This window comes from Callithrix jacchus, chromosome 1, assembly GCF_049354715.1.
Source record: "Callithrix jacchus isolate 240 chromosome 1, calJac240_pri, whole genome shotgun sequence".
Lineage (NCBI taxonomy): Eukaryota > Metazoa > Chordata > Mammalia > Primates > Cebidae > Callithrix > Callithrix jacchus.
The window spans coordinates 27,719,055-27,738,755 of NC_133502.1; positions in this window are offsets into that span (position 1 = coordinate 27,719,055).

Sequence of the window (19,701 nt, forward strand, 5' to 3'; positions counted from 1 at the left end):
AAATACCCAAGGAGCTACCGGGAAAATCGTTAAAACACAGAAAAACAAGCAGGATAATTACACAAAATGCCTCCACCAACTCGGAGGAAAAGAGGGGCTTAGAATTGATGGTAACAGCTGGATTTCACCCTCCTATCACAGCAATCGGATGTTTCAAGGAATACATTTTCTTTAAAATGGAAATATATTTTAGTCTTCTGGGGGAGGTACTTCTAATATTGTTGGCATTTTTTAAGAGTGTTGAAAGTTTTCTGACTGAAGACAAGTCACACGGAGCCTTTGCTGCAGATTTAGGACAAAGTGGGGAAGCGTCTAATAAACAGCTCTAGGACTTCTGAAACTGGGAGGACTTTTACCAATGCGATCCTTACAAACATGGCTTACAGAGCAAAGGCACAAAATTTGCTGAAGAACCGTTTTTCTCTGTCCCCCCAACCCCCACACCACCCTAAATAACTCCATAACCCTAAGTCTGCCAGGAATCTACAGAAGGTCACTCCTGGCAATCTGGGCTCTGAAAACACAGGAATTCCCCTCCCACAGGGATGTTTAGGCTAGGAGGGATGGCAACATGTGTCCCCTAAACACACTGAAAAACTCAAGACAAGAGGAAATGACAATATTAAGGATGAAGAAGTGATGGGGAGGAATGAAAATGCAATGGCAAGGAGGCTAGGAAAATAGCGGACAGGGTGGCTCTCCACTCTCACTGAATCCTGCTCTGTTAGTGGCTACATTTGGTGGCATAAATGATTCCAGCAAAGTAGATACAAATCTACATGAACATCTTAGTATTGACCAACAATTTCAAGACCTGTTATGTCTTAGGAAAAATATGGCCAAAAGTATTACCTAGATCTCTAGAACAGAAGAACTGAGATGAAAATTTTCAGGAAACCTTCACAACATGGACATCTCAATGCACTGAGTTGGCTGAATGACCGGACTCTTGGTTAGTAAGGGCCAGGGTTCTCAGAGTTAGCATTCCGTGAATTACTATGAATCATCCTCATTTGACAGCAGTAGTAAGTCATCACTGTGCCTCTATGAACAAGTCACTGAGGAGGGTCCAAGATTCTAAGAATGGACTGTTCTCAAGGAACAGAGAGTATCCAAGGCAAGGCAGCTACACTAGTAGATACAAAATAAAACTGAACAAAATGTGCCAATGTAATCTAAGTGATATATATGAGGGTGGGGGAATGAAAAATGAGGAATGGAGGGAGATTAGCCAAGCCACATGGAGACTGATTTTTAAATTTCAGACAAATGATCCAGCAAAGGAAGTGTGTTGCTGTTGTGGCTGTTCACCTTCTCTGGGAGCTAAATGCTCTGTGGAAGGCATAGCTCTGATGCTGAGTACTGGAATCCCTGGGACATTTCCGTGGCTCTGATGTGCTGCAGCTCCGTGACAGAGGAGCTGGAGCTCAAGTGCCCATGTGTCAGTGAATTGGAACAGACCAGAGCAGACCCTCTAGCCAGTCCTGATTCTCACAGAAGGATGTTCTTCCTGCCCCTACTTCACTGACCTTCTCATAATCAAGGGTGGAGAACGTACGTCCAGCCCTCGGCTGCCCAGGCCCCACAGAGGACTGGGTATTTGTGATGATGTCCTGGAGGAGTGTTGTCTTCAGATGAAGCCACACATCAGAGGCCTCCATGTACAGACTACATTATTTTGAGTCATCACAGACTTGGTTTTCTCAATTTCACCTTTGCATTTTTCACTGGCCTGTAATGTGGGTTAAATTGTATCCCCCCCCAAAAAAATACATGTTGAAGTCCTAACATTCAGCACCTCTTTGGAAATGGAGCCATTGCCAATGTAATTGGACTAAGACAAGGGTGCCCCAGAGTCAGCTGGGCCCTAATCCGACAAGATGGGGTCCTCATATGCAGACAGAGACACAGGGGAAGGAGGTCACGTGGAGACGGAGGCCGATTGGAGAGGTGTGGCCAGCATCTGGAGGAGGAGGAAGGACCCCTGAGAGAGAAGCGGGCCTGCCAGCACAGGCTGTGTGGACTTCTCCAGATTGAGAGATAAATTTCTGATACTTGAAGCCATCCAGTTTGTGACACTCTATTACAGCAACCCTAAGGAACGGACAGAGTCTGCATTGAGGGTCACGATGGGGAACAGGCGATAGGGAAGCTGTACTTGTGTTCTGGAGACTTCCCTGAGGACGTGTCCTCTCTATCCCTCGGTGTTGGCAAACACGGGTTCCACAAAACGCGCTCATCACTCCTGCCAGCCGTGTGTCACCAGGAGTGGGTCACAGGTGTTCTGAGCTCCGGATTGCCTGCATCTTTGGGGTTGGAGGGCCCAGGACAGTGGCAGCACCTCGGGGGAACGGTGAGTGGTCTCCTGCACAAGCCCCAGCACATCCTGTGCCCCACGATGCCGAGAAGGTGGGAACTGCTGTGTGACATCAGTCTCCATGTGTGTGTCTGTGAGGAGCCCCCACCCTCCCACCCGGATGCTTCTATTTTAGCCCACCTGGGTTACCACTTGCATCCATTCTCCGAGTCTTGTTTTAGGTGCTTTATAAGGCATTTAAAGTCCTTTAGGACTTCAAGTACAGTAAGAGTGAACAAATGAGTGAGCAAATGGATGCAGGGAAAGGAGAAACTGAGGGCGGCATGTTTCTGTAAGAGCCGCCCCATAAACTCTAGGGCCATTGCTCCTCTCGAGGAGCTCTGATCGTGGGTGGGGTTTTTCTTCTGCGGGAGCCTGAGCGCTTGGTGCATTCTGTGCACAGACACACGTCACCTGTGGCGGAGACGGTCATGCCTGCTGAGTTCCTTTGTTATTTTTTATCATTATCATTTCTTAAATGTTCTCAACATTTAACACTCGTTAACTGTTTTCCGGCTCCTTATGAGTGTCCTAGATGCTGTGCTGGACAGCCAGTGCTGAATAGAAATTAAGGTTCCCATGCTGTGTGTTTACTTGCTGAATTCTCTATAGAGGCAAAGTCTCCATATTCAGAATTTTTAGAATGAACAGGAATTAACATTAGCAATGAATTGAATGCAAGAACCAATCCATTCTGTAAGTAAATCCTTCCCACAAGTCCTTTTAATTTTTATTGGATTATAAATAACTTCCTGGGCCAACAGCCAAGGGAAAGCTGCCTTGAGAGCGAGCTCCCAGAACAATCCTCGGATGAAGTTGCTGGGGCTGGAACTTTCTACTCTCAGGCGTGAGTCTTCCTTAAGACTGATAATTGTAATTTCCGCACACAGATTTCAAATTGAGTCACAGGAATTGAAAGCACAGGCTCTGGAGAAGGAGGAAGACGGTCAGTAGGGAAGGAGGTGGGGAGCATGGAGATGATCGTTCACGTGTTAGCGCTGGAGCTCCTCCTGCGTCCCGTCAGGTTCCCCGCCTACACTATTTCTTCCTTGGCCACAAGATGGAGATTTTGAGAGAAGAGAGAAGGAAGAAGAGGAGCAGAGTCACCATGAGGTCCACCAGGCGTGGAGTGTGGACGAAAGGGCTTGAGAGTGGGGCTGCCAAGTGTGGGTCTGGCGATGGGGGCAGACACCATACAGGAGGCCCCCCCGCAGGTGGCTGAGTGCAGGTGGGGGGACGGGCGGGAAGCGGGCACACTGCTGACAGCTCTTGGGTCCCCTGTATGATCCCGTGGCTGAATATCAGAAGAAGTGGCTCAACACGTGGGCCAGCTCATCTCTCAGCAGGGTCAGCCCCAGGTGGCCGGTGTCCTTGGCTCACGTGGTTTATTTGGGTGACCGTCATTGGAAGACCCTATTCAAAGCGCTTTATATTCATGAACTCATCTAATTACCTTGACAATCTTGCAAGATGTTTTTAAGTCCCCCTTTTATAAAGGAGGAAACTGAGGCACATAGAAGCTGAGGCACTGGCCTGTCACACAGCCTCTATGTGCACACACTCACTCCATTCCCTCTGGAGAGAAGGTACTTCTCCACTTCCCTGATTTCACATTCTCACACTGTCTTGTGGATGGAGGTTCTGGGCCTCTGCTGAGGAAAGGCTGTGGCCAAGCGTTCAGAGTCAGGGTGACCTTCACACTCAGCCCTGCCCCAAGCAAGGTCAGGTCCACAGTCTCCTAAGGCCGAGCGGTGATGGGGTCATTGCCCTCCTTGTGGGTGGCAGTAACTGGCTCCTCCCTAGGAGGGCAGGTGGGACCACGGTCAGGATGGGTGGGACTCTCCTCCCCAGGTGTCAGCCAAGGGACATCCCTCCCTGTGAGCCTGAGGGGCAGTGGGCTTCCGCATCTTAGATGGTACGTATTGCATGTGTGTAGGTGAATTGGCATCTGTCTTCCCAGCTGGGTTATGGCACCATGAGGCCAGGTTTCCTGTGTGCTTTTGCTCAAACCTGGCGCCTGGCCCCATCTGAGCCAGTGCCTGGTACACAGCAGGTGCTCAATAGCTGTTTGTTGAGTAATTGATCACCTCCATTGGAAAGCTCTTGGAAGGTGTTCTCTTGGGACAGGGTGAGTCCATTGCCCTCGGACAGGCTGATCAGGGTGCATTTGTTTAGGTTTTAAATGTTTCATTTCTGTGACAGTTATAATTGAGCATGGTTAAAGAGCAAAATGGACTCACAGTCTTTTCAGGAAAAACACCAGCGCTCCTCCCTGCAGAGTGAGCACGGGGGATTGGGGTTCTTTAAGGGGATTTCCACTGTCTTTCCAACAACACGCAATGCCGCTCTTTCCCGCCGGGTTCCAGCCTGCATGTGGCATCCAGAGCTCCCGTCTACTTCACATGCATGCCGCAGCCACCCATGCCATTGCCACAGGGCAGTGACTGGCGCCTCTGAGTCCTGGGCAGCTTCGATGTCTGTGGCGCAGCTGAGCGTGGTGGTGTTCTGGCAGGAGCTGATGTCGTGGAAGGAAGGGCGGCCCAGGGCCTTCGAGGTTCCCACTTGGCACCTCAACCTACTCCTGTAGCCTGGCCCTGGGGCTCCCCACCCGCCTCCTCCTGCACTTGTCACTGGTCCTGCTACCAATGAGGATCCAAAACGTTCGATAACACCACTGAGTCAGTGTTACCACCCTGTGACTTTGCTTACACTTAGCACATTTTCTTTATAAACTTCATAATTTGTATTTATTATTTATTGTGGCTCGTGGTGTGGGAAAGATTTTTAAACGCTAATTAGATTTTCGAAGGAAACCATGAGCAGGCGTGGCAGGTAGGATTCGGGTGGATGTACATGCACCTCTGTGTTTTCAGTGAGGTTTGCTGGGGGTGGAGGCATGTTCCTTGCTGACTACAAAGCTTGGTTAAGGGTTACTGGGAGGAGACCCCTGATGGGGACACAGTCTCTGTGGAACCTGGTCCAGACTGGTCTTCGTGGCTCAAGCAGAGGGAGCAGGAAGTGGCTGGCAAGCCCTCTGCACCTCACTGGCACCCAGGGGTGGGCACCGGAGCGGCCGGGATCCCCGAGCTCAGGAGAAGCCACGTCTTCATCAGGAACTCTGGCTCATGCATCTGGATGGAAAACTGCCAGGGACACAGCCTGGGGCAACACCGTGCCCAGGGAAATCAAAGGAGAACTCAGGTGAGATCGTTGATTCAGGCAGGGCTGGGCCACGCTCCGTCTCTCCCCTGGAGAGGTGCACCTCTCGCCTTGCACCTCCAGGAAGCCTCACTGCAGCCAGTCTCCTCTCCTTTCTTCCAGACGGAGGAGAGGATATTCATTTTCCCCAAGTGGCCGGTGTTCTGGGGGTGACCATTCCCCCCCTGTTTCCCACTGTGCTGTGTCATGGCAAAGGCAGAAAGGAAAGGTATTTAAAAGAGCACCAGAGTCTCTCCTAGGCGATGCTCAATCCAAGATGGAGACGTGAAACCGGGAAGGGAATAAAAGGAAAATCAGGGAGAAGAGGGTGAACCCTGCGTCAGTGGGTGGTTCTCCACGTCGCTCACATCAAGCCTGGGCACAGTGTGTGGTGTCTCAGACTCCCTCCCGACGAGAACTGTCCCCTCTGTTGAGGACTGCATTGCCCGTCTGTGTGGAGCAGCTGAGCTCACTTGGAGGAGGAGGTGAGGGCAGAGCCCAGTGTCTCAACGAGACTCCTGTCCACAGGGAGGGCAGCTGCCTGCCCCCAGGCAAGGCCAGGGAAGTGGCTCCACAGTCCTGCCTGTAGACAGCACTGGATCAGGCCAGGAGAGCGATCTCCAAGTGGCCCCGTGGGTCAGCACGTGTGTGCGGACAGGGTCAGCGGCTGCCTCCGCTCAGACCATCCTTAGCCAGTTATGTAAGTGCCCAGAAATGACATCCATTTAGTGTCTTTCTCTGTGGAGGAAAAAACTGCCCACTAATACAACAAACCCGCCCCCCAGCCGCTGAGACTGGCAGTCATTCCCACAGTATCCCAGACCCGTTCATTGTCTGACACTTGGTGCTCAAGTTCTTTTCCTACTTCTGCTTAAACCCTCCCGAGGGGAATAAGCTAACTGGTTTAACTCTTTTTGTCCCTGGCTGGCATGTGTGTTTACGGCTTTGCTTGCAATGTGGAGTGACCCCTCGCAGTCTCACTTACCTTTGCAGGCAGAGGCCCAACCTGTGTGCAGGTGCAAGTGCTAGAAATAGGTGGGAGGGTCCACAAGTCCCACTCAGCCCTGAGCCTAAGGAAGTCCAGATGAAAACAACTTCAGGAGGTGAGGAGCAAAGCTGGGGAGACAGGGGTCTCTGGGCTGAGTGAGCAGGTGTGCTCAAGGCTCGCTGTGAAGGAGGCAGGGGCCAGAGACAGCCAGAAGCGGCCTGGAGACCAGGGGCTCACGGCAGGGAGGGAGGGGGCAGGAGGCATCTGCAGTGGAGGAAATGCAGTCTGTCAGATCACCCAGGGCTGTGAGGCCCCATAGTCCCAGGAGGCAGCTTAGTGAGGGCGAAGCAGAGCGACCCTGGCACAGGGAACAGGCCTGCGCTAACCCTGTGCTCCATGCTCCCAGCTGCATGGCTGCCCCTCACTGACAACGTCCCTGTGTGCAGTGAAGGGCAGACACCGAAGAGACCCTGGAGAGGACGTCCCTCCTCCAGCGCCGCCCTCCCGGGACGGTGAACTCACACACCTGCTTGGCGGTAGGGATGATCTACATAGAATCAGGGGGTGCTGGGAGCATTCAGCAGAGGCTTTCCTTGGATGCACTTTCTTTGGATGAAAGCAAAGAGGAAATCCCCCTACGCGGCTGCAGCACAGCTCAGGGCGGTTTCTCCTTCTCTGCTCACTCAAGGCTGGAGCGCCCGGGCTCCACAGTTAGCCTCCTTCTCCACCTGCGTCGGGTCCTCAGCCAAAGCCCTTTAGTCTGGGCCAGCAGCTGGGAGACAGGGAGGGAGAGGACGTGCGGGGCCCATGGCTCTCGACCTGGGTGACGTGAGAGTCACCTTCGCCATGGCTGGTGTGCATCCTCCCAGGTCCCTGAGGTCAGTGTCTCTGGCTCAGTCCTCAGTGACATATCCAGGCTTGGGTGGCCTTGAGGTGTGGCCATAGGTGGGCACCACTGGGACAGGCAGCCATTCCCACACCCAGGGAAAGGGAGACAGTGCTCAGGACCAACCCAGGACGACCCAGGCACAAATGCCAGTGACACAGCTGATTCCGGGCTGTGGGTCAAGATGGCCAGGGGGAGACCTATGTTAATTCCAGCTGAATAATTATAAGCTTGCTTGGCTCAGAGTACACTGAAGTTCATACACTGGACTAAACTGTATTATTGGTGCAGTTAATTAGAAATCAAGCAGCAACAGGAGGCCTAAGGTAAAGACCATCAGAGAGCGCAGTGACACTGGGGACACCTCGGGTGGCTGCAGAGCAGGGAATACTGCTGTGGTCCCACGAACGCTTCTCAACATGGAGACTGCATGAGGGCCTCGTAAAGAGGCCTTGTGCAAAGATCTCTGAGAATCGAGGCGACCTCTGCTCACAAGATCCGGGAGGGTGTTTGCGGATGGGAGCTGGCAAGGAGGAGAAAAGCCTTGCAGGGCAGAGACCACGGAAGGCCTCAGGCTCTGCCTATGTTCCCGGAATAAGGAGTGCCTTTAATTGCTCTGTGTCCCCAATGCTCGGCGGATAAAAGCCCCTTGATGCGTTGGGTGTGGTCAGACCGGGTGGCTCCTCATCCACTACAGATACTGCTGATGCAGCCGCGCGGCGCCTGGTGACAGTCGGTGATGAACTCAGAGCAGTAGTTTAGCACGTCTTAGAAGGATCTCAAGTGCTCTTCCCCAGCTATCTTACCTACCCCTTCAACCTCCCCTTCCACAGCCATCAGATCAGTGGGATTACGCACATAATAAAAGTGTGTGGAGCCCAGAACTCGGGGCCAACGTGGTTCCCACGCTTTCGTTGGTCTCCTGGACCCACGCTATAAATTCTGCTCTTGTGTCTATGACTTTATTTCCTTTTCTCAATCCCTCATCACTGCAGGGACCAAGGGCACCCACGTATGGGGTTGGGGCTGGTGCCCAACACAGGGGAAATTGTGAAAGACAAGGTGGGTGCTTTGAGTGATTGTGTAACAGCCTGTGACGGGCCTCTGCTTGAAATGTTTGTATTTTTCAGAAAGACTTTGTTACAACCTGCCATAAAAAATTCCACAGAAACTTACTTCCTTTCGGTTCTGGAGGCCAGAAGTCACAGAGCAAGGTGTGGGCAAGGCTGGATCCTCCCAAGGCTCCTCTCCCAGGTTTCTGGACGCTGCTCTCTGCCTGTGTCCTCGCATGGCCGTCCCTGTGTGTCTGTGTCCTGATCTCCTCTTGCTATAAGGACACCAGTCCTGTTGGATGAGGACCCACCCCTTGACTTCATTTTACCCAGCGATCTTTTTAAGACTCTATTGCCAAATGCAGTCCCATTAGGAGGTCCTGGTGCTGAGGGCTGCAGCCTACGGAAGCGGGGGTTCGCGACGCAGCTGGGGACGCAGCTCCGCAGAGCTGAGCACACTGCTGGCTGGCACTCATGCAGACTGCCCCCTGTTCGGCTGAGTTGGTGGTCTCTTGAAGGCATCAGTTAAATTTAATCATTTTTAGCATCACAGAGTCACCAGGAGAGCAAGACTGGAGCTCTGCTCTCTCTGTGGGTTTGTCATCACTGGGTGCAGCTTTCGGGTAGACTGGATCAAAGGCTCACCGTGCTTAGAGAAAGCAGAAGTCAAGCACAAATTTCGGCCACGTTGACCCCTGGGGCTAGAGCAGATCCACGGGATGTCCTCCGCGGCAGGCAGCACTGGCTTCTCCTGACAAGTGCTCCATTCACTCTGGTGGCTGTGGCCCCCGGGGCTGCCGTGTGCCTGCAACAGAGCTGAGCCGTGGAGAGCCCATCTCTGCAGCAGAACCAGCAGCAGTGGGCACAGGGGAGCCAGTGACGCTCAGGCCTAGGACCATGCCAGCCTTGCCAGGCAGAGACAAAGCGCAGAGGTCGGGTGACCTGCGCACTCAGGCGGCAAAACAACCCAAGCCCAGGCCCCCAGGCTCAGGCCAGAGACCCCCGTGCTGGCCTTGCTGCTGCAGGAGTGGGCTTCTCTTCTCCATGCCCTGTCATACGAGGCTCACTGCCCATCAGGGGCTTTCGCTGGAGAGAGAAAACCTTAAGGCACACGAGGCATGCTTGGGCGTTGCGGCCCCCAAAAGTGCATGGCTATAAACTCGCTCAGCAGTTCCAACGCAGAGGCTTGTGGACCTGAGGGAAGCCCCCGGGAGTTGATGTAAATGTGCACAAGGAGAAAGTGAGATAATTCATAATAATAAAAGAATCTTCCCACTCGCTTAGCTCCAGGTGCCGTCCTAAGGAGTCTGTGTCCTTCACTCATTTCACTCTCACAATTACCTCATGAAATCTCCCCAGTTCTCAAGGATGAACCAGAGCCTCGAGGGCTCAAACAATGTGCCCAGGGTCACAAGCAGATGGAGATCCAGCCAGGATCTCCACCCAGGTGGGCTCCAGGGGTGCTTCAGACCTGCACACCAGGAGCCTGTGCAGCTGTGGCAGCTCCCGCCTGGCTGCCAGGCACCTTTCACTCAACCACAGAGGCAGCCCCAATGAGGAGGAGGGGAGGGGTGATGGGATGCAGGTCGGAGTGTTGCGGAGCAGAGGAGGGAAACACCCAAAGGAGCTGGCAGACACTTTCAGAGGGCGTGATGCCTGGCGGACGTGCAGTAGCCTGACAACAAGTCGTCTTGGTGCTGGAAATCCCATCTAATCCTGACACGTCTCAGCCGCATGACCTTGGCAAGTCACTAACATCAAAAGCTTAATTTTCCTAATTCCTGAATGTGACAGGGCACATTTCCCAGTGATGGGTACCCTGGTATGTTTAACCGAAGCCACAGGGTCTCCTACAATGCACATGACACCCCTCCCACCGAGGGACTCCTTATGGCTCCCCCAACCAATGGACTGCCGATCTAGGTCATGAAATGTGTGGGCCCCTGCCTGGCATGTGCATTCTCTTTCTCTCCCTCCCATGACCACCGTGCCCCTCCCACCCTCTGTGTCACCATCTCTCTCCCAGCATTCACCTTTGGAACTGAGCCACCATGTTGTAAGTAAGCCTTGACCACAGGGCGAGGCCAGGTGTAACATTCTAGTGAGAATCCCTGCTGCAGTCCTAGCTGGCAGTTATTGTCACCCTCCAGGCCTGTGGGTCGATGAGCCTTCAGGAGCTTCCTGTCATCCTGCTGAGGACCAGACTTCAGGAAGCAGGGCGGAGCCACCCGAGCTGCACCTCGCCCCGCTCCTGACCCACAGAAATCAATACCAAATACAATCAGTAGGAGTGTCACTTTCTATCTTAGGAATTTGTGAAAATTAAGTGAGATTATGTGAAAAGCTTTCTAAACCATTATGAGATATAAGCACTGGGTATTATTATGACATTAATAGTTAGGCGAAGTGCCTGGGGCTCTGGAGTGTGGAGGTCAAGTGTAGCATGTCTTTCTAAGCTATGGCTACTACGGTTTGAATGTTTCAAACTTCACATGAAACTTCATCCCCCACACAGCAGCATTAAGAGGTGGGGCTTTTAGGAGATGGTAACCATGTGAGTTCTGCCCTCATGAAGGGGACTAGCAGCCTTATAAAAGGGCTGGAGGGAGCTGGCTCGGCCATTCCTGCCCTTCCATCCCTCTGGTCATGTGAGGACACAGCACTGGAGGTGCTGTCTTGGAAACACAGAGCCATGTCCTCACAGGGTTGGAACCTGCTGGTGTCTTGGTCTCGGACTTCCCAGCCTCCAGAGCTATGACAAATGCATTTCTACTGTGTAGAAATTACCCAGGCTATAGTATTTTGTTTTAGTAGCACAAAGGGTCTAAACCAGTCATGCTGATACTTTCAACAGAAATTTGGTAAGGAGAGTTCTTTCTGCGTAATATCTCTTCCATCTCCTGTCTCTTAGGTGTTGCTGGCTACAGCACCTGCTGCTGGCCTCATGGCTGCCATCTATGGAGCATCTGTTCTGCACCAGGTGCAGGTAGCCTGGAGGAGAGACTTTCCCTGCTGGGAACTAGTCATATCCGTTATTCCTCAATTGGAAGGATCCCTGTGGTTAGTAGACCTTCAGCGGAATTGGTCGTCAGAAGCTGCTTAATTGTCAGGGCGATTTCTCTGCTCTGAAGCCTGGGGTGGGGTGGGGTCCTCACTGTCGAGGCAGAGAACATCCTCCTGTACCAAAGCACAGGGGTCTAATGTGGCCCACGGTGTGAGGCATGGCAGATGCTGGGGAGTGTGGGGCTTAACTTAGCCCCAGAGTTTAGGCAACTATATCGGATCCCGAAATGTTATTTTCTCTCTATATTACTAGTTTATATACAGAAAATTATTAAACCCGCTATGCTACTCTTTTCACATGGAAACATTTCAAGAGTGTGAAATGAATGCATTTGGCCTCGGGTGGATCGAGAGAGAAGAGACAGGGAATCAACGTTCTGAGCCATGGACTGGATGCCGGATGTAGCAGCTGTATTGAAATAAAAGCAAGAGAAATAAAACCAAGTCTACATCCAAATACATCTCAAGGGAGACGGAGAGAAGGGAGAGTGTGTCGAAGGACCCGTCCTGCGCAGTTTTGGGGTAAGTGAGTCTGACTCCCTGGGTAGCTGGAAACTGAGGCAGGAGCAGGCCCTTCCAGGAATTTCCCCCTCTGCAGGGAGACCCTGGTTCCCCTCTCCAGGCCTTTCTGCTGACCAGTCGGCCTCCTAACCCAACGAGGTTGTGCAGGATGATCTCCTCTACGGCAGGGTAATGGGGGGTGTTCGTCTCATTTACAGAATGTGTTCATGGCAGCACCAAGTAACTGGACTGGCGGCCTGGCCAGGGGTCTCCCAAGGCTGGCCATCGCAGTCCATGTGTAGGGTGTCCATGCCAGGCCCAATGTGTAGGGTGCTTGGACCTGGCAAAGTCACCCTTCTTCCTGACATGCATCTATGCCACGTGCTGCTGAAACCACACTCCCTTTCCCCAGAAGATGAACATCTGGGCGATGTCCACGCTTCTCCTGGATGTCCAGCAGCAGAAGTGAGGGAGGCATCTACATGAGAGTCGCCCCGGCTGTGCCTCCTGGCAGAAGCATTCCTCGCTTGGGAACAGAGAGCTGTTGGCCAGCAGGGGTCTCAGAGGCAGGAAGCAAACCTGGTGCCAGTGGATCACCAGGGGTAACTGTGAGTGGTGCCACTCTCGTTTCCAGCCGCTGGTTCCTGGGCTGGTGAATTCTGCCCAGGAGAGAGCGCCACATCTGATGGGGACTTAGAGATGTACAATCTTGGGAAGGACCTTGCCCCAGCCCTCTGGCTGGCAGAGTAGCTGGGTCTTCAGAAGGCCGTTCCTCTGTTCCGTCAAGCCAGCTCCTCCAGGACAGCGGGAACAGTGAGACCAGGGAGCCCATGAGCATGGCTCACTGCAGCACCTCTTCCCTGCTAAGCGAGTTCTTGGTCAGAGCCATGCTGTGTGGAATAATGCCGTGACACCGGGAAAGGCAGGCTGTAAGTCCTCCGATACCCCTTTTGCATGACACCCCAGAAGCATTGCATGCAGGGAAGGCAAATCTGCACCCAGAGTCAGTGTCGGTTCCAGTAAGAGCACAGCACTGCCCTGTCCACGATGGAAGTGGCCCAGGGAACCAGCAGCTGGCTGATCACCCTCGAAGACGATGCCACGCCTGGGACTCAGGACTGGCTATAGGCGTCGCTATAGACTGTGAGAGACGAAGGAGGCCTTTCTACAAAGGAAACTTGGGAAGCTGTTTTCCTTTGCGTGAAGAGACAGTAAGTGAGGCAGAAGGAGCCAGCCAGCCCCACGTGGTGCATCACTACCCAGACGGCGTTTGCTGCCTGCCCAGCAGCCGTTTCTCCCAGGTCTTCTCGGCTAGTGCGGCCACAGCTTTGCTCGGATAGTGGCTGAAAAGTCCCAGACCTGGGAGGAGGCCAGCTCCTTCCTCAAGCCTGCGGTGACTCTAAAACAGCACTGGGGCTCCCTTTCCACGCCGCCAGGTTAGGCCATGTGTGCCTATGCCGTAAATGTAGGAGGAACTTGGGCAGGGATACTCTGGAAAATATTTTTCCCAGATGAACAAAAGTATTTCCCGGAGAGGAGCTTCCTTCTCCACCTACCTCCTACCCTCCTCCTTGAGACCTTGCTGTTTGGAGCTAAGGCCACTGTCCTGTGACCATCCACCAACAAAGGATAAAAAGACAAGCTCAAAAAGACACTGCAAGAATATTTCTCAGAGTTATTTTAAGAGCAAAAATGAAGAAGGAAATAAAACATATGTCCATACAGTGAAATACAACCCCAGACGTGTTATTGGTAAGCAAATATTTATGCTGATTTATGAGGGGACAGAGGCAGGTCACAACCAGGATGTAGGAGCCCCTCCTGTGGGCGTGTGGGCGTGTCTACAAAAGGCCATAGAAAAATACATCCATACTGGTCATCTTTGGATGGTGAAATTATGAGTAACATTTGTCTTTAAATTTTTCTTCAATGAATTTGTATGATGTGCATACAAAATATTGCAAATACAGATTTTTTTCTGGGAATCTAGGGTAAAGGTGCCCACTTTCCAGGGAGAGCACCTGGAACCCAGCTGTGGGTTGGAGGCGCCTGCCAACGTCTTAGTCTGGGAGGGAATTGTAGGGCTGAACAAGACAGACAGCCAGGACTCCCAGGGGTTTCTGGCGCACTGCGAAGATTGAGGCGTGGGGCTGCAGACCTGTCCTTGGCGTCTTCTCTAGCTAGACACACAGAAGCCCCCAGTCCTCCACACAGGCCCTGCCGTCCACCAGCCCCACCTGCCATGTCCTCCGCTGCAGCCCTAGCCCCGAAAACAGTGCCTGTCCGAGCTCAAAAGGCGTTTGTTCACGGCAGACTGATTGATTGGCTCAGTGAGTCATCGATGGAACAGAGAAGAGGGACTTTCAGAAACTTGGAACCCCGGTATCTGCATTTGCCTCCACACTTTTTCCTATACTTACAAGAGGGTTAAGTCCCAAGCAACCATCCTCCGTTGACAATATCGTAAGTGTAAAAATGCACCTAAACTGTGGAATATCACGGTCCAGCCCAGGCTGTGTTCAATGCGCACAGAACGCTCGTATTAGCCTGCGGTTCGGCCAGTTCATCTCACAGAAAGCCCTTCTTCCAGTAGCGTCCTGAAGGCGCCATGTAATTCTCTGAGTGCCGTACTGAAAGGGAGACGCGCACAGTTGTATGGGCACTCGAAGTACAGTCTCTGCTGGATGCGTGTCGCTCCCGGGCCATCGGAGAGTCCAGAACCAATGAGTGGAACTGCCGTAATTCAGGAGAATCTCTTGACGTCTTCAGAGTTTAATGTTTTCATTGTAAAATAGGACAACAGATGCCAGCCTCGTGTTGTACTGAAATGCTGAGCAGACACAGGGTAACACTTCTGTTGTCACCGCCTCTGTGACAAGTGTTCTGGTTCCTTCAGTCCACAGTAATCAAAGGTTTTCCTGTAGTTTCCATCCCGTTTGTCACAGGACCCAGTGCAGCGTCTGGCCCACCCTCTGTATTTAAGTCATTAATTGCACTCAGTTCGGTAAACATCAGCTTGCCCGTTGGTTGACCACATATTGGATAGAGGTTTGAGTTAACTGCTGATTCACAGGATGCTTGGCACAGCTGGTGCGTAAAGTGCAGGAAAGAGGGACTGGGGGCTAGCTCCCAATTGTGAAGGGATTTGATGCTCTGCTGAGAGGCAGACTTTGCTCTGACGTTGATGGACAGTCTTTACTGAGCTGCTCCAACCCAACCTGTGAGTGGCAGGTCGCCAACACACAAGGCTCAAAATCATCCCAAACTAAAATAAAGAAATCCAGGGTGTGTGTGTGTGTGTGTGTGCAGGGTGTGTGTGTGTGCAGTGTGTGTGTGCAGGGTGTGTGTGTGTGCAGGGTGTGTGTGTGCACGCAGGGTGTGTGGGGGGGGCGTGTGTGTGCAGGGTGTGTGTGTGTAGGGTGTGTGTGTATGTGCAGTGTATGTGTGCAGGGTGTGTGTGTGTGCAGGGTGTGTGTGTGCACGCAGGGTGTGTGGGGGGGGCGTGTGTGTGTGTGCAGGGTGTGTGTGTGTAGGGTGTGTGTGTGCAGAGTGTATGTGTGCAGGGTGTGTGTGTGCTGCAGGGTGTGTGGGGAGCGTGTGTGTGTGTTTGTGTGTGTGTGTTTGTGTGTGTGTGTTTGTGTGTGTGTGTTGGGGGTTGATTTCTAAGTTTATACAAAACTGCACTCTGAACCGGGTGGAGAGAAAGCCAGGCAAGAGCAGGCATGGAAAGGCAGCCGCCTCTCACTTCTGGTCTGGCTTGAGAGCCTGAGCCCATTGTGAAAGGAGCACCTGACTGTTCCTGCCACACACACAGCTCAGGCGTCCAATGGCTGGAACAAGCAGGGACAGAGACCAGTAAGGAAAACAGCCAGAATCACAAAACGGAGCCCAGACACTGCTACCCTGAAAGATGTGTTTGTATGTTTAAAGTTTCCAATTATTAAGAAAATGTGAAATAATTCCTGTGTTGCAGCCATAGAATTAAAACACATGTTAATTTTATTGCTGCAGTACTAATAACAGAAGCACAAGGTCATCACGTCAGAGGCACTGGAACAACAGCAACTCCATCTTGAAGAGGGCCTGGGTAAAGTGAGGCTGAGCCCTGCTGGGCTGCATCCCAGGAGGGTAGGCATTCCTAGTCACAGGATGGGATCAGAGGTCAGCACAGGATACAGGCCACAGAGACCCTGCTAATCAAACAGGATGTGGTGCAGAAAGCAGCCTAAAGCCCTCTGAAACCAAACGGTGACCACCAAACCAAGAGTGACCTCTGATCACCCTCACTGCTCATTATATGCTAATTATAATGCATTAGCATGTGAGAAGACACTCCCACCAGCGCTATGACAGTTTACAAACGCCACGGCAGCGTCAGGACACTACGCTGTATGGGCTCAGAGTCCTTAGGCTGCTCTGCCCTGGAGTAGCCGTTCTTTGATTTCTTCACTTCTCTAATAAACTTGCTTTCACTTTACTCTGTGGACTTGCCCCAAATTCTTTCCTGTATGAGATCGAAGAACATTCCCTTGGGGTCTTCGTCATGTTTGTGAGAGCAATGACTGTGCCCGTTTGGTTTGACACAGCCCATCCTGCCTGCTCTCAGCATTGCCCAGGGTCAGGGTCTGGCAGTGCTCTGCTGTGCCTGTGGGGCATGAAGCAGGTGTGAGTAAGAAATGAAGGAGTGAGAGGCGCACAGGGTGCCTCTGGGGGCGCTGTAAATGGATTTCACTTCAGCAGAAACGTTCCGGTGTGAGTGCGCCAGACTCCCCTGTTCCAGGGTATTTGAGACTGGGACAGTTGCTGCTCCAGAAGAAGTCACGGTCACTTGTGAGGAAGAAGAGAATGCACATGAGATTGGCAACTAGCGGCTTGCCACCAGGCACAAGAGGAAGATGCAACCCACTCCACCCAGTGAGCAAATGGAGTGCAGGGCACTGCCCCGGGAGCACGGAATCGAGAGGAACCAGGCACAAGAGGAAGATGCAACCCACTCCACCCAGTGAGCAAATGGAGTGCAGGGCACTGCCCCGGGAGCACAGAATCGAGAGGAACCAGGCACAAGAGGAAGATGCAACCCACTCCACCCAGTGAGCAAATGGAGTGCAGGGCACTGCCCCGGGAGCACAGAATCGAGAGGAACCAGGCACAAGAGGAAGATGCAACCCACTCCACCCAGTGAGGAAATGGAGTGCAGGGCACTGCCCCGGGAGCACGGAATCAAGAGGAACCAGGCACAAGAGGAAGATGCAACCCACTCCACCCAGTGAGCAAATGGAGTGCAGGGCACTGCCCCGGGAGCACGGAATTGAGAGGAATGAAGCCAGACGCTGGTGGATGCTCCGGTGCCCCTCCTCAGCACCCCCTCCCCAGGCCACAGCACTGACTTCCAGCCTGGACTTTGATTTATTGTCTCTTGCCTTTTAAAGACGTTTCCCTGCATATGATTGTGTCACCAAGTACCAACTAATTTTCTTTTCCTTCTTTTTGACCTTTATGCAAATACATCACGTATGTGCTCTTCCATGACTTCCTTTGATCACTCACTGTTATGTTTTTGAGATTTATTCATGTTGATTCAAAGAGCTGTACTTCGTCCATTTCCACTCTGTTTTCATGTTCCCGTCTCCTTCATTCGCCTTGTCTACGTGTGTATTTCAGCTACAGATGGACGTTGTGCTGTTTCCACTGATTCACATAATAAGCTTCGGAGTCACGAGCACTCCTGAACTTCAGGTCCTGATGTACAGATGTGCGAGAGTATTTCAGCACAGTGTTTTCAAATGACGAGTTACCCAGAGTGGATTAATAATTCAATTTTTTGAAACACAACCAGAACTCTGTTTTCTAATGAAAAAGGTGTAGAATGAAGCATAAGAAAACAGGATACAGGCCGGGCGCGGTGGCTCACGCCTGTAATCCCAGCACTTTGAGAGACCAAGGCGGGCGGATCACGAGGTCAAGAGATAGAGACCATCCTGGCCATGGTGAAACCCCGTCTCTACTAAAAATACAAAACATTAGCCGGGCGTGGTAGCACACACCTGTGGTCCCAGCTACTCAGGAGGCTGAGGCAGAAGAATCACTTGAACCCAAGCAGAGGTCGCAGTGAGTCGAGATTGCACCACTGCACTCCAGTCTGGAGAAAGAGTAACATTCTGTCTCAAAAAATAATAATAATAATTAATTTAAAAAAAAAAAAAAACAAGATACAAGGAGCATCCCTAAAGCAGAAGTAGCACTTTTATTCCAGCTACCTACATCTGAGTACCGATCGTAATGTGAAATGTCTTCTGACAGTGTGACATGGTGTGTCTCTGTGTCCTCACCCAAATCTCAAGTCAAGTTGTCATTCCTGGTGGTGGAGGAGGGAACTGGTGGGCTGGATCATGGGGGTTGACTTCCCCTTGCTGTTCTTGTGATAGTGAGTTATCCTGAGATCTGCTTGTTTGAATGTGTGTAGCACATCCGCATTCGCTCATCCTCTCTCCTGCCAGCCATGTGAAGACGTTCTTTCCTCCCCTTTGCCTTCCGCTATGGTGGTAAGTTTCCTGAGGCCTTCCCAGAAGCAGAAACCTGTATAGCTTACAGAACCATGAGCCAATGTAACCTCTTTTCTTTGTAAATTACCCAGTCTCAGATGGTTCTTTATGGCAGAGCCAATATACAGTGGAACACAGTTAAAAAAAATTAGTCAATGTTTTTCAAAATGGGACTTTACCTAAAAGTAGCATCACAGTATCATTGGGAATGCAAAACTCGTCAACATGAGTAGAGGTGTAGTTTCCTGGGGTGGTCATAACAAATCACACAAAGTAGGTAGCTTCCAAGAACAAAAACGTGTTGTTTCTCGGTTCTGGATGCAGAGTCAGAAGTTAAGCTGTCAGCAGCTATGCTCACTCTGAAGTCTCCAGAGGAGAATCTTTCCTTGTTTCTTCCAGCTTTGGGTGGCTCCCGGCATCCCTTGGCTTGTGGCTGCATCACTGCAACCTCTGCCTCCATCTTCACACAACTTTTCCTTGTCACTGTGTCCTGTCCTCCTAAGGGTACTTGTCATTGGATTGAGGGTGGACTCCAAATCCAGGATGATTTCATCTCAAGATCTTTAACTTGATTTATCTGCAAAGATCCTTTCATGAAACATTTGTGAATAAGGTAACATTCATAGTTACTAGGGGTTAAGACAGAAGTATTTTTTGGAGGGACTTATTCAACCCAGTAGAGAGGATAATACCAAGTGCTTTTCAAAAGGGACTTTTACTACTGAATTCTCATGACATGAGTTCTGAGAACTGCACTTACTGTCTATCCTTACAATGTTCGTCGTCGGGTTAATGTTGCTAATCAGGTGCATGTGAATTATTATCTCCCTTTTCCCGTTTGCCCCAAGAAAACTTGCTGCTGCTACTTGTGTTTGCAGCACTTTTCCCAAGACCCCGTTGCCGCCGTTCTGCTTTTAGTAGTGGTATTTCCATCTACAACATACAGTAATTGTAGATTGCTGAAAATGTCAAATCCTAGAAAACGTAGCATTCCTACATGTAATGTTAACACCGTTCTTAAACATTTGTTGGCCGAAGATTCGTTTGATGAATCCAAGTCTTCCAGAAGAGATGATTCTGATGATTCAGATTATTCTGATGTTAGCTCTGTTTAG